The following is a 27,001-nucleotide window of genomic DNA, read 5'->3' on the forward strand; positions in this document are numbered from 1 at the left end:
ACGTGGAAAAAAAATTATTATACAATAAATATTTAGGCTTACTTAGATTGCGATGGGCCGCCGTGAAACATAAGCAGCAGGCGATCGACAACGGCCTCGTCGTGATTCATGGGTGTTTCCGCTGTTTATATTTAGTTTCCATTTTTCTACAACTCTGCGTTAAGGTGTCGTAAAAAAGTACTAATATTGTTTTAAATAAAATGCTGAACAATATGGCACAATTTTTATTCCATTTAAAATAATATTTTCGAGAAAAAATATAAATATTGTGAAAATTACATTAAATTTAAGTTCTAAAAATACCAAATTAATACCATCCCAAAGTATACAACATTACTTACATTTTGAATTTATTTCAGAATTTCACCTTGAATAGTTTCTGAGCTATGAGTCACAGAATAGTGTGATTTTATTTAAGTACGGTAAATTTGACCCTTAGAAATCACGGAAGGACTTTTTTTTATCAAAGATGCAAGTTTGAAAAAGATATTAACTTACCCTCTGCTTCAGATGACAGAAAACTGAACTCTTGCCAAACAAAATGCAAGGTTTTCTGCTGTCTGCAATGAACCAGTACATTCTCATGTATTAGGTTCAAATGGCTCTGAGCACTATGGGACTCAACTGCTGAGGTCATTAGTCCCCTAGAACTTAGAACTAGTTAAACCTAACTAACCTAAGGACATCACAAACATCCATGCCCGAGGCAGGATTCGAACCTGCGACCGTAGCGGTCTTGCGGTTCCAGACTGCAGCGCCTTTAACCGCACGGCCACTTCGGCTGGCTCATGTATTAGGAACAGACTCAGTTTGGGTGAATTTTGACATTTCATCGTCAGGAGCAACTATCTTCATTGCTGCTGTGGTGGCCTCATATAGCACGTGGACGGATCTGATTGGTCGACTTGTGATTGGTCGGCGATTACGTACTGCTGTCGAAGGCGGTGCCATTGTCTGAGCCTGTGGCGCCACCGCTTCCGTGGGAACGTAAACCCTGCAAGGAATGTCTCTGCTGCTTCTCTGCATCGAGCGCTCGTTTCCGCTGTCAAGGTTAAAGTTCTTCTCGCTCATTCTTATTTCAACAGCCTCCTTGATAACAGAATCCCAGTATGTGGAGGCATGTGATGACGACCACCTAGTTCTTGTATGGTAATAAATTTTATGAAATGGACGGTATGGTGATGGGCTCTACGTTATCTCCATCATCGGCTAACCATTTTTATGGAAAATTTTGAGGAACGTGCGTTAAATTCAGCTCCTCTCCGTCCATCCTTATTTTATCGTTATGTTGACGATATATTTATGGTCTGGCCACACGGCGCAGAAGCTTTCAAACAATTCATGGAACACATGAACAGCATACATCCGAACATCCGGTGCACGGTCGAGATGGAGAAGGTAGGAAGGCTGCCATTCTTAGACGTCCTAGTACAACGACAGGCGGACGGGCGTCTCGGTCACCCTATATATCGTAAGCCGACGCATGCCGATTTATACCTTAATGCACAGACTTTCCATCATCCTGCTCAGAAGAGAGCTGTTTTGGACACATTGGTATATAGGGCCAAAACTGTTTCTGACGAGGACCACTTGAAGTCCGAAATTAACCATCTGAAGTACGTATTCGGAAAGAATGGCTCTGGTGCACTTGATATCAAGGCAGCGTTCTCCCAAAAAAGGGAAACGTGAAAATGCTGCACACTCATAGGATGAAACACCGATTGCGGTTCTTCCTTTTTGTGGCGCTATATCCAGCAAAATAGGAAGAGTTCTGGGTAGGCGGGGTATAAGACCTATTTTTCGTCCTCCTAAGAAAATTAAGGAGATGATGCGCCCTGTTAAGGACAGTCTCGGCCTCAGGGTCCCTGGAGTTTATAATGTCCCCTGTGAGTGTGGAAGCAATTATATAGGTCAGACCATTCGTACCGTTTTCGACCCCTGTACGCAACACCAAATATTATTAAAAGTGGAGAACTGGAGAAACCGATAATTGCGGAGCACAGCCACACGAACGAACATAAAATACTGTTTGATGAAACAAAAATTTTGTCCCATGCCTCTACATACTATGATTCTGTTATCAAGGAAGCTATTGAAATAAGAACGAGCGAGAAGAACTTAAACCGTGATAGCGGATACTATCTGAGGGGTGCATGAAAACGAGCGCTCGATGCAGAGAAGCAGCAAAGACATTCCTTGCAGGGTTTACGTTCTCACGGAAGTGGTGGCGCCACCAGTCCAGACACTGACACCGTCTGCTACAGCAGTACGTAATCGCCGACCAATCACAAGCCGACCAATCAGAAGCTGTCCACGGGCTATAAAAGGCCACCACAGCAACAGTGGAGACAGTCAGTTCCTCCTGACGATGACGATGAAGGCTATCGTCGAATGCTTGACATTTTATCCCTAATTGACGCGGCAAGAAAACTGAGAATGTTTTACAAATGTGTCCTCGCGAAAGACTTCGTTCCCATCACCAAAGCTGTTTGATATCTTGAAACGTCGATCTTCTGGCACTCAGATCTCTGTGGTGCTGCACGAATGTCTCATTCGTGGCCTTAGCTGCAATCCAGACACTACTGGTGCTGTACCAAGGCTTAATGTCTAGAGAGTCAGCTGCCATCACCATATTAGTGCTTCAAAGAGGCCTAACAAAAAGGGGACAATTTTCTGATGACATGCTCTAACCATATACCAGAAGGCGATCCAAGCATGACTAGAAGCCATGGGCCATAAGAAGCTATTGTCTGCCACAAGAAAGGTGATCAAAAATAACTCAGGCTGTATCCTAGCACTAAGTGGTATGTAGCACATGACTCAGGCCAGATCAGGCTAGCTTGCTGTGGGTGAGTATTCTTGGTCCAGGCTCCGATTCTGCAAGGATTCCATCAATCAAGACTCTCACTTGAGAGCTGTCGTCACAATGTCGCTGCCGTTCAAGCCTGACTTCGCAACCTCAGAAACTGCCGACTGTGAACTTAGTGTTCATTTCCAAAGAACTTGAGGACTGTATCGTTGCGGCAGACTTGTTGATTTATAAATTTATTTCTGGTTAACTTTCAAATGGTTACCCGCCAGACTTAGACAATTCTGCCCCCTGTGTGACTTTGATTTTTGTAAAGTGAGTGTTTGATGAACTCAGTGACAATCTGACTGGCCTTTATCCACCAGAATTATTGTTGCTCTGTTTCAAGAAGTGACTTATTTTATGCTTTGTTTCAATCCACATCAGAGTAGATGTGTTATTAATCTTTGATAAATAAATGTGTTCAATCATTTTTGCCTGGATAGTTTTTGTACTGCTGTCAATGGACATATTTGTCGGCGACAAGGTTTTGTGTCTGTGTTAGATTTACAAGATATTCTGATCCAGGTACACAGTTATAGTGTGTGTTTTCCTTGTTGATACTCTACCAGTAGATGCAGAACACCCACAGATTCCTGATCGAGTGTCTGGTGGCCATCTCCATGTCGCCTCTGGAAACCTCCTCCTGTCTCTCTGAGATCAGCTCCATGGTCAAGGATTTCCAGTCAGTACCACCAGCTTTCCAGCTGTTCGACAGGAAGGCCAAAGCATTCACAAACTATGTTGCACACATGCAGCAGCACTTCCTGGTTAACGGAATTTCAGGTGAAGACCAGTGTAGCGCTTTCTTTTTGGCATACATATGCCTGGGCATTTATCACCTATTGCAACAACCAAATCTGGAAATGGAACTCAATGTCATTCCATATAATAAGTTGAAGACTGGTTTACTTGGGTACATTGATGTCAAGCACATACGGAATTATCCCACCAGAAGTATTTAGTTGTCATAAACTCCTAGGACAGTCATGCAGAGAGTAGATTTTTCACCGATAGGGTTTATGCCACGACTCCGATTTTCACTGCTGTAAGGAAAGTGCAAGCAATTATATGCTGCTTCCTTGGTTAGAGATATGATTTTAATGCATGATGGTCTTAAAACTGACCGCTTGAAACTCGAGGCCTCAATTCTACAAATTTGCCTTCCTATCAGCAGGGCATTCGAACCATATGTTCAGTCCTCGGCTACCCTGTAAGTCCTCGCAAGAGATTGCAACTCAGATAAGCCCGTCCTCAAACCCAATTACAGACATCTGCTCCATTGGGCTTACAAAGTTCAGGCAAAGGCACGACACCATAGCATCAACAGTTTTCTTTCTGCTGACAGTATTTTATCAGTCTTCAGCATGCACGTTTGCATGTATGCGTTCAACATTCTGGCGGTTACACCGGTTATTAATGTACAACCATTGAACGTTTGCAATGGCTTATCCCGTGCTTACATTAAAGTGTGAACTTACAATGTTAATCATTTAAATGTGTTACCTACACAAATCTATTACCGAAATTTCATTAATCTACATTTATAATTTTTTGGTATTCCTATTTTTTCCGTCAGTGTCTAATGAACCCTACTACCCAGCGGATAAATTCGAATATTTGTACGGCCTACACACTGTTACGTTCACCAAGCAAGTTCAACGAGCCATAAACAACAGATTAAGTTCCAGCGCCGTCTTCCACCAAACCCAAGCGACGTACTGCTCTGGCATAAAAGTTCGTGGTATAACGCCCCGAATAATACAGAATTTCAGCAATTTCTCATAGTCTCCATGTACCAAATGACTGTCAGCTCTTGCCATTGCCAGACTATTCTCCAGCTGTTGCTTCGCTGCTGGTAAAGATCTTACGTCGCGCTTTCGATTTCATTTCGAAAGATCGCATGAATCAGAATCTTTATTTGCTCTTACTTGGCGATATAAATTTCCGGGTTGATGAAAATCCTTGAAAATACAGCGATAGAGAAGGTGAAATTGCCCTCAATAACGATGAGACAATCTCAATAGGCTTGTTACATACGCTGAGGTGACAAAAGCCATCGGATACCTCCTCATATCGTCCAACAACTGTTCGATGTGATTCATGTCAGGTGACCTATGTGGCTAAATCATTTGCTCCAATTATCCAGAAAGTTCTTCAAACCAATCGCCAACAATTATGGCCCAGTGACGTGGCACATTTTCATCCATAATAATTCCATCGTCGCTTGTGAACATGAAACCCATGAATGGATGCAAATGGTCTCCAAGTATCCGAACATAAGCATTTCCGGTCAGTGATTGGTTCACTTGGACCGGGAAAGCCACTCCATGTAAACACTGCTCGCACCATTATGGAGCCACCACCAAACTATTTACAACCTAGGTCCATGGTTTCGTGGGGTCTGCGCCACACTCGTACCCTGCCATCAACTATCAACGACTAAAAGCGCGATGCATCTGAGCAGACTACGGTTTCCCAGTTGCGTAGGGCTCAACCAATGTGGTCTCGAGCCCAAGAAAGGCGCTGCAGGCGTTGTCGCGCTGTTAGCAGAGGCATTCGCTTCGTTTGTCTGCCAACACAGCCCATTATCGCCAACTTCCGTCGTACTGTCCAAAAGGACACGTTCGTCGAGCGTCCCACACTGATATCTGCGGTTATTTCACGCATTGTTGCTTCTCTGTTAGCACTGACAACTATATGCAAACGCCGCTGATCTAGGTCGTGAGGTGTAGGTAGTTGGCCACTGCGTTGTCTGTGGTAACAGGTACTGCATGTAACGTGATGTTCTCGGCATACTCATGACGCTTTAGGTCTCGGAATATTGAATTTCCTTACGATTTCCCAAATGAAGTGTCCCATGCATCTATCTCCAACTACCATTCCGCGTTCAGATTTCAGGGTTTGTTAATCTCCGTCGTGGGTCTATTAATCATGTCGGAAACAATTTCACATGAATCGCCTGAATACAAATGACGGCTCCACCAATGCACCGCCCCGCCCTTTTATACCTTCTGTACGTGACACTGCCGCCATCTGTAGATGTGAATGTCTATCTCGCATGTCTTTTATACCTCCAGCGTATGATGAACTCAGAGGGGGTCGTGATTCGTACCCGGATATCTCAGTCCGTGTAGCACACGCCTGCGAAATGGAAAGGCAAATTTTCCAGGTTTAAGTCCCATTCCAGCACACAGCAGAAGCTTCCACTCAGCGCCTCCTCTGCGTGGGAATTCATTCTCGTACCTGAACATTTATTGAGTTATATATGAAGACAGTAACTGCTTTCGAAAGAACAGATACTATTGATGACCATGCAGCTTTCTCTAGAATAAATGATAATTAATTGAAACCCTCAGCTGCCGGCAGCTGTTTTTGATGTACCTCGATGGGGACAGCTGAAAATGTGTGCCCCGACCGGGACTCGAACCCGGGATCTCCTGCTTACGTGGCAGACGCTCTATCCATCTGAGCCACCGAGGACACAGATGAATAGCGCGACTGCAGGGACTTACCCTTGCACGCTTTCTGTGAGACCCACATTCTCAACTGTCCACAATTCTACAGATGTAATGTACCTAACAGACATTTGCCCATCCACTCATTACTCGCGCACACTTTGGCGATTCCCGTTAGAGTTCGGGCAACCTGTGCGCATTCGCTGCACGGTCATCAATAGTATCTGTTCTTTCGAGAACAGTTACTGTCTTCATATATATAGTTAAAGGCTACCCAGCCATTGACCTTCGTCTGTGCGAATGCGCACAGGTTGCCCAAACTCTAACGGGAATCGCCAAAGTGTGCGCGAGTAATGAGTGGGTGGGCAAATATCTATTAGGTAAATTACATATGTAGAATTGTGGACAGTTAGGAATGTGGGTCTCACGGGAAGCGTGCAACGGATAAGTCTCTGCGTCGCGCTATTCATCTGCGTCCTCGGTCGCTCATATGGATAGAGCGTCTGCCATGTAAGCAGGAAATCCCGGGTTCGAGTTCCGGTCGGGGCACACACTTTCAACTGTCCCCATCGATGTATATCAACAACACCTGTCAGCAGGTGAGGGTTTCAATTAATTATCATTTATTTATTGAGTTGTTTGCTGTTCATATTAGTGTTATCCAGATAGTAAAACGCAATATGTATGGCACGTAAGATCGTATACATTAAAAAATAGTTTAAATAAATTTTAAAATGCTTTGGTTGAAGAGGAACGATGTCGGGAACTATTGGGTTGGTGCATAAGTTCGTAGTATTTTCCCCTAAGCTTAATAAATACAACAGATACACATCACAGAGACTTCGGTCATCAATAACATATCCTCATTCACTATTTATAGCAGTCTTCTAACCCTAGGATAACTTTTCGATTCCGTGACTGCAGAAATCGCGTGGTTTTCAGGCGAAGAACCCGTGGAGCCATGATCTGAGAGCATTTTCATCCAGAAAGGAAGTCCATTTCACTGATGTGAACCATTGTGGATTAATCCGTTTAAACATCTTCATCAAATACCAAAGGTCTTCCTGTATGTGGAGAGCCACTAATGTCAGAACGATCCTCTTTAAAACAAGAGAGAACTATTTTCTTGCCGTGCTCTTTCCAGTGCCATTACCTCCACACACAGCGCAGAATGTTTGTATTGAATATGTTGGAAATGTTACAATTTCTCCACTTGACACTCGATTTTATAGTGTCCACACCCCACTCACTATCTACAAATTATAATCACAATGTAAACTCACGTAGTAACAGTGAACTATAAATGCACTACTGGCCATTAAAATTGCTACACCAAGAAGAAATGCAGATGATAAACGGGTATTCATTGGACAAATATATTATACTAGAACTGACATGTGATTACATTTTCACGCAATTTGGGTGCATAGATCCTGAGAAATCAGTACCCAGAACAATCACCTCTGGCCGTAATAACGGCCTTGATACGCCTGGGCATTAAATCAAACAGAGCTTGGATGGCGTGTACAGGAACAGCTGGCCATGCAGCTTCAACGCTACACCACAGTTCATCAAGAGTAGTGAATGGCGTATTGTGACGAGACAGTTGCTCGGCCACCATTGACCAGACTTTTCAATTGGTGAGAGAACTGGAGAATGTGCTGACCAGATCAGCAGGACCTGCAACATGCGGTCGTGCATTATCGTGCTGAAATGTAGGGTTTCGCAGGGATCGAATGAAGGGTAGAGCCACGGGTCGTAACACATCTGAAATGTAGCGTCCACTGTTAAAAGTGCCTTCAGTGCGAACAAGAGGTGACCGAGACGTATAACCAATGGCACCCCATAACATCACGCCGGGTGATATGCCAGAATGGCGATGACGAATACACGCTTCCAATGTGCGTTCACCGCGATATCGTCAAACACGGATGCGACCATCATGATGCTGACGTTTTGCCATTCGTGCACCCAGATTCGTCGTTGAGTACACTATCGCAGGCGCTCCTGTCTGTGATGCAGAGTCAAGGGTAACCGCAGCCATGGACTCCGAGCTAATAGTCCAAGCTGCTGCAAACGTCGTCGAACTGTTCGTGAAGATGGTTGTTGTCTTGCAAACGTCCCCATCTGTTGACTCAGGGATGGAGACGTTGCTGCACGATCTGTTACAGCTATGCGGAGGCATCACAACAGCGTTTCACCAGGCAACGCCGGTCAACTGCTGTTTGTGTATGAGAAATCGCTTGGAAACTTTCCTCATGTCAGCACGTTGTAGGTGTCGCCACCGGCGCCAACCTTGTGTGAAAGCTCTGAAAAGCTAATCATTTGCATATCACAGCATCTTCTTCGGGTCGGTTAAATTTCGCGTCTGTAGCACGTCATCTTCATGGTGTAGCAATTTTAATGGCCAGTAGTAAAAAAAAACGACAATGTATAAATAAACCCATCACAACCGGAATACCAACACGCAAAACGAAAACGCTACGAACTTAAGGTATGCAGCAACCTAATAGTTAAAATAATTTTTAAAATGCTTTGGCTGAAGAGAAACGATGTCGAAAAATACGAGTATGGAAGTAGATCGCCTTGTGTGATACCGATCAGCGCCAGGCAGGTTAAAAGGCGAGGACATAAACGAGCTGATGACGGGCGGTTGCGTACTTCAGAACTAGCTACGGCTGGGGCTGTTATAAAGTTGTGATGCGGTCCTGGCGCGCAGCGGTGCGACATCAAAAGGCGAGCCTTTGCGCCGGCGAGCCGTGAGCCGTGAGCCGTCTGCGGCCGCGGATGAGCCCCCTGTGTGGCGGGAAAACGTGACCGCATTCCGGCCCCTGCGCGGGGCAGACGAGGGCCAGCTGCAACCTGCTGCCAGCAAGCTCAGTGATTACGCCCCTGGCCGAACGCAACCTGACACGACAACAGCAACTCAGCTTTGATCAGCGCTCGTTTACTTGTCGACAACAACACTATTGAAATTCCTTTTCCAGAATATGGAGCATGCTAATTCAGGTTCCGCAACTGTGGTACTGACTTTGAATGAAACTGCTCTTTTCTATTTATTTTAATAAACCACGACTGCTTTCAGCCCCTAAGGCTATATATCAGGTGTCCCAAGAGAACACCGTAATGTGGTGACACATTCCACTGGATAATGGCCTTGGCGGCCGAAACCTATTGTGATTTTTAAACTAAACAATTGGTGCTGGCACTTTACTCAAAAAGTCTCAAAATATCATGTTTGGCGCAGAAAGCTGCCTTTTAACAAGAAATGGCTGCTTCAGAACTAAATCGACTGCATTAGCATTGATTACATAAATGAGCTATATACAACATCCTGTTACCTTGCGGTACCAAAAATCCAACGTTTCAGAATTAAGTTTTCACTCTGCCGTGGAGCAACTTGTCCTCAGTTTCAAATTCTGTCTTTACCTTCTACTACTGTTAAAACTCCTAGACAGTAACCCCAAGTGCTCACTGAGTGTGAAACATATTTGATAATGTAGTGACATAGCACTGTAAGAAAAATTATCAGTGCCGAAAATTTATTAAAAAGCGAGATAAAGAAAAAATTATATGAGTCACAGAAAGTGAAGAATGAATGAGAAAGAGGGAGAGCGATAAGGAGTATGATATAGAGATAATAAACAAAAGAATGGGGTAATTAATAGGAGAATAGGAAAACGGGTAGGACCAGAGGGAGAAAAAGTAGCACTATGCAGATAATGAGTAGGAGAAGAGGGAAAATGAGTAGTGGAAGAGGGAGACCGAGTTAATGAGTAGGAAGGACAGAATGAGTAAAACAATGAGGAGAATGAGTAAGACAAAATGAAAAATGAGTAAAAGAAATGGAAGAATAAAAAGGAAGAGAAAATCATAAGGGAGAGAATGAGTACGAGAAGGGTGAAATCAGTAGGAGAAGGAGAAGAAAGAGGAGCAGGAAAATGAGTTGAAGAAGGAAACGAGGGAGAATGGGACTGAGAAGAAGAATGAGAAGGAAAAGTGCAAATATGACGATGAGAAGAGATAGAAATATAGAAATGGGACACGAATACAAGATGGAGAAAGAGGAACTGACGTGAGGAATTAGAAGGAAGAGAGAGGATAAAAGAGAGAGGTAGGGGGGAATGCTGACACTATCGAATTGTGGAAGATTAGGGATATAAAAGTTGTATGACCTACTGAGGAGTTAAGATATATGAAAAAGGAAGTTATGGACAAGCACAGACAGTGAGCAGGGACAGTGAACAAAGGATAGTGAACAAATGCCTTAAATCTGATTACCTGGTCCCTTTTTCTCCACAAACATCCTGCTTCGACTACTTTATGACACCAGTGTTGCGACCTGTAGAACTGGGTAGCGCTATGTGCAGGGGTATGATCATAGAGCGAGGTAAAGTGAACCAGTTTATGCCCAGAGGCGTCAGCGATCCAGTGGTATCTGCAATAACTTTTATTTTTTATGTTAAGTTGAGAGAGTTATAAAGTGTCTGGGGGCATCAGAAGGCAGCCTCGGAATAGTGCTGAAGGTTCGCCAATCAGTTGCAGTGTTGTCACCATAGGTCAGTGAGACACAGTCGCATGCTTTGCTGCCAGCAGAGTGGGGACAGGAAGGTACCACCTGCCCAAATGTTCTGCTATACACTATGGCTCACAACTCAGTGTTCTCATAGGCAGCCCATCGTGTGTCCAGGTGAGGACAGACGACTGTTGTCCAGGATGTCAGTTGTTACAAAGACTATGCCCTGGTTATCCGTTACAGATTGACCAAGATTGCAGCAGACCTTCATGAGTTGGCCATGGGGATCATCTGCAACTGACCCTCAGTGGTCAGGCAGGAATGATAGACCATGGCTGTGATATGCGTCAGGGTGGTAGCGCCTTGGTGTTGAAGTCAGCAAGTAGGTAATGGGCAGCTTTCACTGAATCCCAGTGGACTTACATTCTCTCTGGCCCTAGCGATGGGACCACAATGGCAGCATGGCTGGAAGTGTCTCTGAGTTCCGAAAGCCTCGTTATTTAAAGGGCCTAGCCCATCCCTATGAAATGGTGGCTCTGGGTGCATGATCGCATTTGCCATCGTTCATCGGTCTCGTCAGCGTTCCTACTCTTCTTCACTGGGAGATTGTGTGGAAATGCTTGCGCCGGCTGGTGTGGCCGAGCGGTTCTAGGCGCTTCAGTCTGGAACCGCGTGACCGCTCTGGTTGCAGGTTCGAACCCTGCCTGGGGCATGGGTGTGTGTGTTTAGGTTTAAGTAGTTCTAACTTCTAGGGGACTGATGACCTCAGATGTTATGTCCCATAGCGCTCAGAGCCATTTGAACCATTTGAAATGCTTGCCTGGATATATATATATATATATATATATATGGGGTGTCCCACCTATCTTGTCCACCCAAAATATCTCTGGAACAATAACAGCTATTGGAAAACGACTTTCACCGGTATCAATGTAGGGCTGGGTCCCCTGAATGTACATATTTGGAAACATTCTAAAACGAAAGCATATGTGTTTTTAACACAAACTTATGTTTTTTTAAATGGACCTCCTTTAGTTTTTCTTCAGCAATCCATAGCAGGACAAAGCACATACAGAATGGCGTTGATTGCATCGCAATATTCCCATTACATCCTGAGATACTAAGACGCGAAGTTGACGCTTGAAACACCCGACATGCGCTGCTAGCGCACGTCCTGAGGCTCAGGCGTTAACCCCATGCTGCCCGTAATCGCGATGTGATTGACATGCGTAATCACACTTCCATACTTATCAAGAGGTCCGAAACGAATAATACGGTCTGCTGCCATCCTGCATTAACGTCGTAGATTCCAGTAGGTATTTCTCCCATAGGCTAGGGGTGATGCGGTTATGTAACATATCTGTGTACCGCAACGTTAGTCACAAAGTTAACTTCGCTTATCGTTAATCCGTTACTAAAAAGGTAATGCCGTTCACCGTTAAAACTTTACTTTACTGTAGATCTAGCGCAAGTGACACGCAATCATTCACTCGTAATAGTAAAATTCATGTTGATGGTTTTAGTGAAACGAGCAAGGGGACTAAAAGTTTTACCGTTGTTTAGGTAAAAATGTTTACCGTTGTTTAGGTAAAAATGTTTTGATTTGGGAGGTTCAGGTAGGACATAGAAGATGAATGTAAACATGTTTAACCAATTACTTTTATTATCACATAATTATCAATGTTATGTTTATCTAATGCGTTAAATGACAAATTGTTGCAAACAAATGTTTTTTAACACCTGTGGGTAAAATGGCCCTTTGTAGAAACTTCCACTGTGATACCAGCACTACATACTAAACATAGCGTTCACATCTCATGCTCAAAGTGAAGGCCATTGGCTTGCATAGATAGGGTCACTCTGCAGATGAAGGATGCCCTACTTCGTGCTACTGTTTCCTCTTTGATGGCTGCACAAGCATCAATAACGCGTTGCTTCATGTCCTCTGGTGTTGGTTCATGTTGGTAAACGGCATCCTTCACTGCTCCCCAAAGAAAATAATCCAGCGGTGTAAGGTCCGGAGATCGGGCAGGCCACCTAACTGGGCCACCTCGTCCAATCCACCTACCAGGGAACTTACGGTTCAGAAGTCGTAGTGCTCGTAAGGCGTTATGTGCAGGACATCCGTCATGCTGATACCACATGACCATTCTCCGCTTCAGAGGTACGGTGTGTCGTATAAATCTGGAGTATTGTCTGCCATTTTGGATGCCATTTATAAAGAGAGGTCCGATAATGGTATCTCCAATAATCCCACACCAAACATTAACTCTCCACGGACGTTGATGTTCTACCTGACGGAGCCATTTTGGATTGTCTGCGGACCAATAATTCATATTCCTCATATTGACAATTCCTTTGTTGGAGAATGATGCCTCGTCGGTAAAGAGAACATCTACAAAAAAATTTGGATTAGTGAGAAGTTTTTGCTGAGCCCACCGACAAAATGTTACCCTATTGTGGAAGTTATTTCCATGAGGATCCTGGTGTAAATGAACATGGTAAGGATGAAATTTATGACGTTTAAGAATACGTTGTGCACTTGATTTCGACACACCAACTTCACGTTCAATTTGGCGTGTGCTGATTTGAGGATTCACAGCTATGGTGGCGAGCACAGCAACTTCAGCACGTTCATCTGTGCGTGTTCTAGGACGATGTCGAGGTCTTGGATTTAAGCTTCCCGTTTCACGTAGACGAGATGTGAGACGACCAAACATCCGGCGCGAAGGCGATGGCTTGTCAGGGAATCGTCTTCTGTACAGTCGTTCTGCCTGAACAGCATTTCGTCCACCTACAACAGGGTACAGTACAGGTATGAAGAGTAGGGTAGAAAACAGATTATTTTTTTTTTTTTGGTCATCAGTCTACTGGCTGGTTTGATGCGGCCCGCCACGAATTCCTCTCCTGTGCTAACCTCTTCATCTCAGAGTAGCACTTGCAACCTACGACCTCAATTATTTGCTTGACGTATTCCAATCTCTGTCTTCCTCTACAGTGTTTGCCCTCTACAGCTCCCTCTAGTACCATGGAAGTCATTCCCTCATGTCTTAGCAGATGTCCTGTCATCCTGTCCCTTCTCCTTATCAGTGTTTTCCACATATCTCTTTCCTCTCCGATTCTGCGTAGAACCTCCTCATTCCTTACCTTATCAATCCACCTAATTTTCAACATTCGTCTATAGCACCGCATCTCAAATGCTTCGATTCTCTTCTGTTCCGGTTTTCCCACAGTCCATGTTTCACTACCATACAATGCTGTACTCCAGACGTACATCCTCAGAAATTTCTTCCTCAAATTAAGGCCGGTATTTGATTTAGTAGACTTCTCTTGACCAGAAATGCCTTTTTTGCCATAGCGAGTCTGCTTTTGATGTCCTCCTTGCTCTGTCCGTCATTGGTTATTTTACTGCCTAGGAAGCAGAATTCCTTAACTTCATTGATTTCGTGACCATCAATCCTGATGTTAAGTTTCTCGCTGTTCTTATTTCTACTACTTCTCATTACCTTCGTCTTTCTCCGATTTACTCTCAAACCATACTGTGTACTCATTAGACTGTTCATTCCGTTCAGCAGATCATTTAATTCTTCTTCACTTTCACTCAGGATAGCAATGTCATCAGCGAATCGTATCATTGATATCCTTTTACCTTGTATTTTAATTCCACTCCTGAACCTTTCTTTTATTTCCATCATTGCTTCCTCGATGTACAGATTGAAGAGTAGGGGCGAGAGGCTACAGCCTTGTCTTACACCCTTCTTAATACGAGCACTTCGTTCTTGATCGTCCACTCTTATTATTCCCTCTTGGTTGTTGTACATATTGTATATGACCCGTCTCTCCCTATAGCTTACCCCTACTTTTTTCAGAATCTCGAACAGCTTGCACCATTTTATATTGTCGAACGCTTTTTCCAGGTCGACAAATCCTATGAAAGTGTCTTGATTTTTCTTTAGCCTTGCTTCCATTATTAACCGTAACGTCATAATTGCCTCTCTCGTCCCTTTACTTTCCCTAAAGCCAAACTGATCGTCACCTAGCGCATTCTCAATTTTCTTTTCCATTCTTCTGTATATTATTCTTGTAAGCAGCTTCGATGCATGAGCTGTTATGCTGATTGAGCGATAATTCTCGCACTTATCAGCTCTTGCCGTCTTCGGAATTGTGTGGATGATGCTTTTCCGAAAGTCAGATGTATATCGCCAGACTCATAGATTCTACACACCAACGTGAATAGTCGTTTTGTTGCCACTTCCCCCAATGATTTTAGAAATTCTGATGGAATGTTATCTATCCCTTCTGCCTTATTTGACCGTAAGTCCTCCAAAGCTTTTTAAATTCCGATTCTAATACTGGATCCCCTATCGCTTCTAAATCGACTCCTGTTTCTTCTTCTATCACATCAGACAAATCTTCACCCTCATAGAGGCTTTCAATGTATTCTTTCCACCTATCTGCTCTCTCCTCTGCATTTAACAGTGGAATTCCCGTTGCACTCTTAATGTTACCACCGTTGCTTTTAATGTCACCAAAGGTTGTTTTGACTTTCTTGTATGCTGAGTCTGTCCTTCCGACAATCATATCTTTTTCGATGTCTTCACATTTTTCCTGCAGCCATTTCGTCTTAGCTTCCCTGCACTTCCTATTTATTTCATTCCTCAGCGACTTGTATTTCTGTATTCCTGATTTTCCCGGAACATGTTTGTACTTCCTCCTTTCATCAATCAACTGAAGTATTTCTTCTGTTACCCATGGTTTCTTCGCAGCTACCTTCTTTGTACCTATGTTTTCCTTCCCAACTCCTGTGATGGCCCTTTTTAGAGATGTCCATTCCTCTTCAACTGTACTGCCTACTGCGCTATTCCTTATTGCTGTATCTATAGCGTTAGAGAACTTCAAACGTATCTCGTCATTCCTTAGTACTTTCGTATCCCACTTCTTTGCGTATTGATTCTTCCCGACTAATGTCTTGTACTTTAGCCTACTCTTCATCACTACTATATTGTGATCTGAGTCTATATCTGCTCCTGGGTACGCCTTACAATCCAGTATCTGATTTCGGAATCTCTGTCTGACCATGATGTAATCTAATTGAAATCTTCCCGTATCTTCCGGCCTTTTCCAAGTATACCTCCTCCTCTTGTGATTCTTGAACAGGGTATTCGCTATTACTAGCTGAGACTTGTTACAGAACTCAATTAGTCTTTCTCCTCTTTCATTCCTTGTCCTAAGCCCATATTCTCCTGTAACCTTTTCTTCTACTCCTTCCCCTACAACTGCATTCCAGTCGCCCATGACTATTAGATTTTCGTCCCCCTTTACATACTGCATTACACTTTCAATATCCTCATACATTTTCTCTATCTGTTCATCTTCAGCTTGCGACGTCGGCATGTATACCTGAACTATCGTTGTCGGTGTTGGTCTGCTGTCGATTCTGATTAGAACAACCCGGTCCCTGAACTGTTCACAGTAGCACACCCTCTGCCCTACCTTCCTAGTCATAACGAATCCTACACCTGTTATACCATTTTCTGCTGCTGTTGATATTACCCGATACTCACCTGATCAGAAATCCTTGTCTGCCTTCCACTTCACTTCACTGACCCCTACCATATCTAGATTGAGCCTTTGCATTTCCCTTTTCAGATTTTCTAGTTTCCCTACCACGTTCAAGCTTCTGACATTCCACGCCCCGACTCGCAGAACGTTATCCTTTCGTAGATTATTCCATCTTTTTCTCATGGTAACCTCCCCCTTGGCAGTCCCCTCCCAGAGATCCGAATGGGGAACTATTCCGGAATCTTTTGCCAATGGAGAGATCATAATGACACTTCTTCAATTACAGGCCACATGTCCTGTGGATACACGTTACGTGTCTTTAATGCAGTGGTTTCCATTGCCTTCTGCATCCTCATGTCGTTGATCATTGCTGATTCTTCCGCCTTTAGGGGCAATTTCCCACCCCTAGGACAAGAGAGTGCCCTGAACCTCTATCCGCTCCTCCCCCCCTCTTTGACAAGGCCGTTGGCAGAATGAGGCTGACTTCTTATGCCGGAAGTCTTCGGCCGCCAATGCTGATTATTTATCAAAATCTAGGCAGTGGCGGGGATCGAACCCAGGACCGAAGACGTTTTGATTATGAATCAAAGACGCTACCCCTAGACCACGGGTACCCCTAAAACAGACATATTAACTTAATAATCATAATGTTCGCTAACAGTACTATCAACAAACAAACAATCTCATAACGCATTTCCCGTTAACGTACATTCTCCATAGATCAGGAGCATTTCTACCATATCTTCACGTGTGTACATTATACTGTACAGTATAAGTTACACAACACAACGTTTATTCACAATGTGTACCACCTCCGTGCCGTCACTAGATTACTCTGATGCACGACTACACTGGCAAGCGGTGTACTGCACGCCAAATCAACCACAAATGGGATGCTCGGAGGGTGGTGGAGTGCAGGAGTTTGCATGGGTCGCAAATCATAAACAAGGCGAAGTGGTAACTGTGGCAGTAGTGGGAACTACGTTGGACACTTGACTAGGTAGAGCCAGGCCCTGCGCGACAGGCACAATGGGTCATATGACGCATTACATAAACCTTATTTTGGGTTTGCAGAATAAATAAGACAACCTGACGGGTGTACACCGACCGGTACTGGTTCATATTGTGTACGTAGATACGTAAAACGTGCAAGGGGGAAACCATTATGTGCTTATGAGAGTTGATGGCAGCAGACCGTATTATTCGTTTCGGACCTCTTGATAAGTATGGAGGTTTGATTACACATGTCAATCACATCGCGATTACGGACAGCATGGGGTTCACGCCTGAGCCTCAGGACGTGCGCAAGCAGCGCATGTCGGGTGTTTCAAGCGTCAACTTCGCGTCTCAATATCTCGGGATGTAATGGGAATATTGCGATGCAATCAACGCCATTGTGTATGTACTTTGTCATGCTATGGACTGCTGAAGAAAAAATATAGGAGGTCCTTTGAAAAAACATAAGTTTGTGTTAAAAAACACATATGCTTTCGTTTTAGAGTGTTTCCAAATATGTACATTCATGGGCCCCAGCCCTACATTGATACCGGTGAAAGTCATTTTCCAATAGCTGTTATTGTTCCAGAGATATTTTGGGCGGACAAGATAGCTGGGACACCCTGTATATATATATATATATATATATATATATATATATATATATATATATATATATATTGGTGTTCCAAATTGAAGCAACAAATCGCTGTTTCGCCATTCTGCTTCTAATTCACGATGTAATCGTACAAACTGTCAAATGATGTCCGTACGATCGTCTTCTGCATGGAAAGGTGGCATTCCAGTCAACGCACGACCACGCCAGCGATGACGTCAGGGCATCTACCAAATGGTATAGTGTTGGGGGAAAGGGGGGGGGTAGTCTCTCATCCACAATGGTTGATGGCTGTGTACACAGTCACAGACGGTGCGGTGTAGTAAAGACGGTGCGGTGTGGTACAGAGAAGACAACTGCTAGACCCTCTGCAGCGGAGGGCTATCGGAAGAGAAGAAAGCAGAAGCAAACTGATGTGGCCTGATGGCTTAATGTGAATCATTCTGTAGTTTCTCGAATATTGCGACAGTTTATAGAAACTGAAACTGTATCCCAAAGACTAGGGCTGGTCTAACAATTTGTGATATCACAAAGAGAGGACCGTTATTAGGCTGCAAGGGCACGATGGTATCACCTTAGTACTGCATGCAGCTGTCATCTGCCCCCCGCAGCATCCACTGGACATGTTGTATCGTGTCAAACGCTGTACAGACGACTTCAGCAGAGTGGCCTTTATTGTTGGAGACCTGCTGTATGTGTACCTGTGACGCATCTTCACAGAAGTGAACGTCTAGAGTGGAGTAGTCAGCATTCCACCTGGACAGTCGAACAGTGGGCCAGTCTTCCTTTCACAAGTGCGTCCCGATTTAATCTCAATGGATTCGCATCTGGATGGAATGTGAAACTCGATTTCTGGAGACAAACACTGTGGAAAGAGTCCGATATCGAGTAGGATCCCTAATGGTGTGAGTAGGGATTATGTTAACCACACGAACACCTCTTCACGAAATTGTACAGGCGAATCAGCGTGGTTTAACTGCTTTCAGGTATCATGATGAGATCTTGGGACCTCATGTGCGGTTGTTGTGGGGTGCTGTGGACCCAGACTTCATGCTGTGGACCCAGACTTCATATTGATGAACGATTATGCTCGACCTCATAGAGCATGGGTGGTTCTCGTTCTCTTGTAAACGGAAGACATTGCTCCCATGGCATGGTCTCCTCGCCTTCCCGATTTGAATCCCATAGCGCATGTCTAGGACGCATGGGGAGAGGGGTTGCATCACATCAGCTTCCACTAATCACCCTCCAGAACTCTCGAGCTGCTCTGCTGGAGGAACGGGCGTTATTGCCTCAACATGAGACAGAACACATCATCCACAGCACGCTCCATCGTTGTCTTGTCTATATTGCTGCCAGAGATGGTCACACCCCATACTGAGCACATTAACCAGTTGCCAGACTATGTGTAAAAATCCGTTCAGTTGTAAAAAAAGAAGAGCATTTTTTGTCTACCATTGTGCTTGTTGCAACTGTTTACGTTCTGCTCCATTGTTTCTAGTGTGTGTGTTGGGGCTTATGGGCGCTCAACGTCGAGGCCATCAGCGCCCTACATTGTTTCTACTCTACTATCACCTGTATATATTGTTTCGTGGAAAGATAAATGCAAGCTTGCAAAATTTCCGTTTGTTTCTTTAATTTTGGACGCTAGTGTATATCGTTATCATGAACAAAAGATAAGATAATGCACAGAAACACCCCAAGTTATGCATAAATGTGCTAATCTTGTAACAGGACTATGGATATAGAAACATTTAGTGGCAGAGATGTGTGATAAGGTTAATGTTTTACAAACTCCACAGATTCATTTCACTGACAACGATGACACTTATGCTGATCAGCGGCTACCCCACGTGGCCGCATTGCATGTAGTCTCGGTAAGTGTGCTGTTCTTGTGTAGAATGGGGAATGCGCTCGCACTGAGTTTTACCGAGGGCACATTGCGACGGCTGCACCGACGTATTATCGATGTAAATAGCAGCGTCACTGGCGAGGAATGACTGTTAAATCAGACACTCGCACATTGCATGTTAGCGGTGGTGAGTTCCTATGGGACCAATCCGCTGAGGTCATTGGTCCCTAGGCTTACACACACTACTTAATCTAACTTAAACTAACGTACACTAAGGACAACACATACACACACACACAACCAATTCCGATGGAGCACTCGAACCTCCGATGGGAGGAGCCACGTGAACCATGGCAAGGCGCCACAGACCGCTCGGCTACCCCACGTGGCCGCATTGGTAAGTGTCGGTAAGTGTACTGTTCTTGTGTAGAATGGGCAATGCGCTCGCTCTATCTGAGTTTTACCGAGGGCACATTGTGATGTCTCAGGGACTCAGAACGAGCGTTTCTGAAACTGTACGACTTGGCTGTTTGAGGGGTGCTGTGCTGAGTGTCTTCAACGTGTGACGAAACCAAGGTGAAACCACATTCAGAAGTCGTGCCGTTGGGTCGCTACCCCTCATTACAGCTGTCAGACGTTGTAGGCTGGCAGATTGGTACAACGGGACAGGCGGCGAACTGTGGCGGAAATAACATAAGACTCTCATACTGGGTAAGTACAAGTGTGCCTGAACACACAGTGCACGAACAAATTGCTGCCACCAAAATGTAGCGCTTACTGCTTATTGTTCCATGCAAGAATCTGATGCAAAGATTAGTGTATGTGACACTGTACAGCAACCGCACACTTTTCGTGCTTGCAGTGGGAACTCATGAAGCATATGCGGGTTAACTGTAGCCCAAATGAGTGAATCCTGTGTTTTCACACTTCCACCGTGTTGGAACCGTGACTCATCAGGCTCTGAGCGCTATGGGACTTAACATCTCAGATCATCAGTCTCCTAGAACTTAGAACTACTTAAACCTAACTAACCTAAGGACATCACACACATCCATGCCCGAGGCAGGATTCGAACCTAGGTGTCTAAGTTTTCAATGTTTAAAAAGATACAATCGCACTCTCCCAACTGAGCCTGCGTGACTCATCAGACCAGCACTAATAATCGCTTTCATGACCAGATGACGTTACTAATAACGTGAACAATGGACAGACTGTACATTTTCCATTGTCTTCTGTTACCAACTTTCTTTTTCTTTCACTTTTGTCTTTATCCCGCGTTTCGTAGGGTCGGCATTGTTAGAATCGGATTTGGCAAGGTTAACGATAAGGGGGGCCAGATGCCCTTCCTGCCGCCACTCCGTACCCCCACGGGATGGAATTAGTGAACCCCAGCTGTCTGCATCTAGTCTAATCCATGGAATAGTGTGAACATGTTCAGCTGTCTGCCAGTCGTGTAACTGAGGCGGGACGTTGGGACCTGCCCAGTATTCACCTCGGAGGATGCAGAAAACCGCCTAAAAACCATTTCCAGGCAGGCCGGCACACCGGCCTTCGTTATTGATCCGCCAGGTGGATATAATCCGGCGCCGGCACCAGGAAGCAACGCATTAGCACTCTCGGCTAACCTGGTATGTTACCAACTTACGAACATCAAATCATTCTGTATGGAATGTACATTTGAGCAATGCCACATCGGCATAACAAGTGGGGTGACCGGAGTGGCTACCTTGGCGCTGAATTTATTTCGTGGAAGTCAACAATACACTATCCAACCAAAAGTAACCGGACACATTCGATAGACCGCCTGGCTTTGCGTTTGACACATCTACCTTCCAGAAGTATTTGTACAGCCGCTTTACGTCGGCTTCCTTGGTGCCTTACCATACTTTTCTGTTCAAAGCTACTGAATTTTGACATGACACACACATGAAGAGTAGTGGGCTATGTCGAGTACTGTGTATATTGACATATTAATCCGTTTCTTCATGTAAGAAAGCTAATGCACGTAGTACAAAAGAAACATTCTATAAAAAGCTACCTGTAGTAAAAGTGGTATTCGTTGAAGTTTTGGACACATGGAGCGTTTCCGGAGCTGCAAATACTAAGCCATTTCACTGGTAGTCCGGTTGAACAGGAAGGGCGGGAAATTCAAACAGTTGGGTCGAGCTGCCTGCCCTCAGTTCTCGTCAACATTTCTCATACATTTGGGCACATTTATCATCAAGCTTTTTTTGTACTTTAAGAGGTTTAAAAATGAAATATGGATCAAAACTGATTAAAATCTGCTGCTGTCTTTTGAGTACATGAAAATAAGTTGTCTAAATTTGTAATAGTGACCTATGTACAAAACTGGCTTTGTGTTTAATAGGATAGAATAGGATTTGATTTTCCAACTTTATGAAACTGTTAAAGGTATATGGAAGAAACGCGATTGAATTTTAAGCTACAGGAATATGGTTTTAACGTAAAATCAACAAAAATTTAACATATGTTTTTGGGTATAAAAAGACAAATTAATGACTCTCACTATTTACATTAAATAGTAGTCATTTCCAGCCACAGGGGGGGGGGGGGGTGGGGGTGGGATAAGCGAGGTTGGCGGGGGCGGCAAATTTGTTCTCCAATTTTTAATACAACTACTACACGCCTTACTAGACATATGACCTTCTGTTTCACAGAAACCTGTCTCCTTCCTGAAGTTTAGCTTCGCTATCAGGGTGCTTTACTAGACATGGTCCTCATAGAAGTTCACTCTTCTAACCTTAAAACTCACTCACTAGTACTTCATTAGTAAGGGGTAGTTTATAGCTTAAAATGGACTGTGTACACCACAAGGTACAGTCCGGTAATATTCACGTTAACAGAGAGTTTCTAAAGGTGGAAAAAACCGGTAAGTGACAGAAAAACATCTACTGCCCGATTGGGACACAAACTATTGACTTTTGCAGTTGAAGTCTCGTTCTTACTCATTATGCCACAATTTTCTTTTCAGTTTTGTTTTTTTCTTGATATCATTTTTACTTATTTTACTTCTATTTTTAAAGTCTCCATGCTTCCCTTCTACCGTTCCTTTCGCTCATCATCTTTTCCCGTCGTGAAGAAGCATTTTCCACTCCTTAAAATCCTTAAAAATAAAGTTTCGGTTTCGAAAACAATTTTTTTGTGCTTTCTAACTCAATTAATTTAGGTTTCTTTCGCTTAAAATTTTGTTTCTTAATAATATTAATGTGTTTTTAATGTTTATAAAAATAAAATTATTACTCTCTTTGTAAATGACTATTTATGTTGATTCTGCGTAAAAGGACACCCCAAGTGGAAGAAACTAAAGTCCTCAATGGCTCGTCTGCTAAATAATTTTTGCAATGATGTCCTATTAGTCGTTGCCAACTTTCACCCCTTGCGAAGGTTTCCTTACATAAGACAACATTAACCATTTCCACTAGGCTCTATGATAGTCTCAATCTGTGTTTCCTCTTTAAGTTCAGTACTCAGATGTCTAACTGACGTAGACAAAATGGTGTTTCAATTGTTTCACGACATGTCTTGCCAGTTTCCTGCTGGTATTTAAGCACGTATTAATGGATAGCGTTGACAGTTCTGTGTTACATAAATTACAGCGACTCAGGGTCTTAAATTTTCTCCTCCGTAATGATGAAGCTTCCTAAAATACGCATATACTGTGTATATTCAGATAGTCATTTGTGGTGGCTGAAGGTCTCCTATTATTTGGATGGTAAAACAGAAGTAGACGTTTTGTGATACTATCTATTACTGCATAACCCGCATATACCTCACAGATCTCTACCTAGTAAAGGTCCACCGAGGCACACTTTTTGCACCTCTCTAAATGTAATGTTTTTCGAGATTACAAACAAAATAGTATAAGACACTTACTTTCTTTGCAGACGAATGGAAAAACTGGTAGAAGCCGACCTCGAGGAAGATCAGTTCGGATTCCGTAGAGATGTTGGAACACGCAAAGCAATACTGACCCTACGACTTATCTTAGAAGATAGGTTAAGGAAAGGTGGTGGTGGTGGTGGTGGTGGTGGTTGTTGGGATGTTTAAGGGGGGACTAAACAGCTAAGGTCATCAGTCCGCCAGGTTAAGAAAAAGCAAACCTACGTTTCTAGAATTTGTAGACTTAGAGAAAGCTTTTGACAATGTTGACAAATACTCTCTTTCAAATTATGAAGGTGGTAGGGGTAAAATAAAGGGAGCGAAAGGCTATTTGCAATTTTTACAGAAACCAGATGTAAGTTATAAGAGTCGAGGGGAACGAAAGGGAAGCAGTGGTTGAGAGGAGAAAGAGATATGGTTCTAGTCTATCTCCGATGTTATTTAACCTGTATATTGAGCAAGCAGTAAAGGAAACAAAAGAAAAATTTGAGGTAGGAATTAAAATCTATGGAGAAGAAATAAAAACTCTGAGGTCTGCCGACGACATTGTAATTCTGTCTGCGACAGCAAAGGACCTGGAAGAGCAGCTGAACGGAATGGACAGTGCTTGAAAGGAGGATATAAGATGAACATCGACAAAAGCAAAACCAGGATAATGGAATGTAGTCGAATTAAATCAAGTGATGTTGAGGGAATTAGACTGGGATATGAGACACTTAAAGTAGTAAATGAGTTTTTCTATTTGGGAAGCAAAATAATTGATGATGGTCGAAGTAGAGAGGATATAAAATGTAGACTGGCTATGGCAAAGAAAGCATTTCTGAAGAAGAGAAATTTGTTAATATCGAGTATAGATTTAAGCGTCCGGAAGTCTTTTCTGAAAGTATTTGTATGGAGTGTAGTCATGTTTGGAAATGAAACATGGACGATAAATAGTTAACGCAAGAAGAGAACAGAGGCTTTCGAAATGTGGTGCTGCAGAAGAATGCTGAAGATTAGACGGATAGAACACGTAACTAATGAGGAGGTACCGAAGAGAATTGGAGAGAAGGGGAATTTGTGGCACAACTTGACTAGAAGTGGGGATCGCTTGGTAGGACACGTTCTGAGGCATCAGGGGATCACCAATTTAGTATTGGATGGAATCGTGGAGGTTAGAATCGTAGATCGAGATCAAGACATGAATACACTAAGCAGATTCAGAAGGATGTAGGTTGCAGTAGTTATTCGGAGATGAAGAGGCTTGCACAGGATAGAGTAGTATGGAGAGCTGCATCAAACCAGCCTCTGGACTAAAGACCACAACAACACAACAACTTCTTTTAACTGCGTATACAAGTGTCTCAATGTATGTTTGATCTTCTCTGTTATGATTTTGTGAAACACGCTGTATAAAACCAAATGTAACATGCCGCACTTTGTAAGGACTGTAAAGTGAGAGCGATATCAACAGTTGGCAGTCGAGCAGTGACAATCAGTGTGTGTGTGTGCAGCATCGATGCGTACGCCCGTGTGTTGCGTAAATAGCCCCCACACGAGCGGCGGATTGCAACGATCAGTCTCATGCGATATCGCCAGTAATCGGTCGCTCGCCACGATACCCCGCAGACGAGCAATTCTTCAAGCACTTGCAACCAGTATTATGAACGTCACTGCGTGAAGAAGTTCTGCTATGGAAAATGATCTGTATGTTTAGCACCAGGTACCTACGAATACGTGCAAAACATAAATTTAGAACAAACGAGAATTATAAGTTATTAAACTTGCTTTGAAATGCTTTTTTGGGAACTTTAGGTTACTTTACAGAATATATTACATTTTCCACTGAGGCCAAGTGGGTTGTGAAATATTTCCAGTGTGCCAATACAATTCGTTTCACGTTTATTCGTCCTCAATTTCTTTTTCTGTTCAATAGTCTCGCTGATTAATTGCAAGTATGTAGGCCTACACAGTTTACTCGATGTTTTCATATTGATGTTGGCAACAGAAGCACTACTAATTACAATATCTCTTGTTATAAATTCTATGAAAAAGAACTGCACTGTATGAAATGACAAGGAACTTGAGTGTAGTTGTATAATAGATTTGAGCTGAACATTTAAATTAAAAAGTCCTCTTTACATTACAGTAGATACGTATATCATTCCGTTTAGAAATTAAAAACTTTAATAATGCGTGTAATTATTTCATAAATAACACAAAATCATTAGATGGAGCCCATTCCTTCGCAACTATTACTGTAAACTTCCCATCACTTCTACTTCCATAGATGAAGCTTCAAATCGCTGATCTTTGTTAAATCGGAGGGTGTATTTTGTGTTACTTCTTAAAATAAATGGCAACTCCGGCTTTCACTTCACTCTTCAGAGTAATTCGTGGTTCCTGCATAATAATAAATTCAACCGTAAATTTCTTACCAACTTGGGCAATGCAAAAAGGAACAAAACTGCACAACCACGCTTAATAAATAGAGAAACGAGCCCCAGCCATACTGGCACACACTGCCGCTAGTCAGCCATGTAGCCATATTGCGTGCAAAAATCACATGCAACCCATCAGATTGCCTGGGATTTCCATGCGGCCAGCGATCAGCGTCCGATCGCTGCGATTTGCTCACTAAGGTGCAATCTACGAAGCGACTGGTCGGCCATGCGACGCATCGCTGAGATTCATCGCTCGTCTGCGGGGCCCTTAATTGTGTTAGACAGGAACACTTAAAAATTTATGGCCACGTTCGTATGTTTTTGGTCATGGTATAAACTAAACTTCGACGTGGAATTATGAAACAAGATATTAGACTGTGAGCTTCTTTGAGTACTGTAGACAGCAGTGACAATGCTTACGCGAAAGGACTGTGATTGTCGCTCTTAGAACCGAACTGTTTTGCACGTGGGTGAGTTGCAAGAACTGATGTAGTCTGAATTTATTATCTTCTGTACAACTGAATGAGCTGCAGCGCGCGTTAAAACATAACCGTCGCCGAGGAGTCATTTAAACTGATTCTGAAGTGTTGTAATCCGCGACACAGACATACAGAAAACAGAGGAAATGCACTGCAACTGTAGAGTATGTGGCTGGAGGTGACTGGATACATTCGAGTACAGTATTATACTATGCTGCCCCACTGGAAAGGTAGTGCATTTTCGCTAGCTGTTGGCAACTGTACTACAGGCAATTTTAGAATACGGAATGAGAAGTGATGTCATGATTGCATGGGTAGAAGTGATATAAAATTACGAAAAATGACGGAAAA

The 27,001-nt window shown here is 43.4% G+C and overlaps 1 non-coding gene across 1 annotated transcript; it reads right to left on the reverse strand.

Moving 5' to 3' along the window:
* Window positions 1–6,257: 6,257 nt before the first annotated feature.
* On the reverse strand, window positions 6,258–6,331 carry Trnat-cgu. The gene has a single exon. It is a non-coding gene; the product is annotated as a tRNA-Thr (tRNA).
* Window positions 6,332–27,001: the final 20,670 nt, after the last annotated feature.

The sequence above is a fragment of the Schistocerca piceifrons genome, chromosome 8, assembly GCF_021461385.2.
Source record: "Schistocerca piceifrons isolate TAMUIC-IGC-003096 chromosome 8, iqSchPice1.1, whole genome shotgun sequence".
Taxonomy (NCBI): Eukaryota; Metazoa; Arthropoda; class Insecta; order Orthoptera; family Acrididae; genus Schistocerca; species Schistocerca piceifrons.